Source organism: Bison bison, unplaced genomic scaffold, assembly GCF_000754665.1.
Source record: "Bison bison bison isolate TAMUID 2011002044 unplaced genomic scaffold, Bison_UMD1.0 scf7180017864383, whole genome shotgun sequence".
NCBI classification, from domain to species: Eukaryota; Metazoa; Chordata; class Mammalia; order Artiodactyla; family Bovidae; genus Bison; species Bison bison.
The window spans coordinates 4,665,500-4,665,996 of NW_011494955.1; positions in this window are offsets into that span (position 1 = coordinate 4,665,500).

Here is a 497-nt window from a genome sequence, read left to right on the forward strand (position 1 = left end):
TCTAGTTGCAGAGTTCAGGGACTACTCTCCAGTTGCAGTGTGCAGGCTTCTTATTGCGGTGGCTTCTCTTGTTGCAAAGCATGGGCTCTAGAGCACATGGGCTTCAATAGTTGCAGCACATGGGCTCTGTAGTTGCAGCTCCCCAGATCTAGAGCACAGGCTCAATAGTTGTGGCTTATGGACTTAGTTACTCCATGATATGTGGGATCTATCTGGATCAGGGATCAAACCCATGTCCCCTGCATTGGCAGGCAGATTCTTATCCACTGGACCACCACGGAAGTCCCTAATGTCTCACTTTAGATGTTCCTCCCACTAGGGGGGCCATCCCCGGTGATCCAGTGGTGAAAGTAATGTCACCAGTGGCCCTGGTGGTGAAAGTAAAGTCTGATGCTAAAAAAAACAATATTGCATAGGAACCTGGAATGTTAGGTCCATGAATCCAGGTAAATTGGACATGATCAAGCAAGAGATGTTAAGAGGCTTCTCAGGAGGCA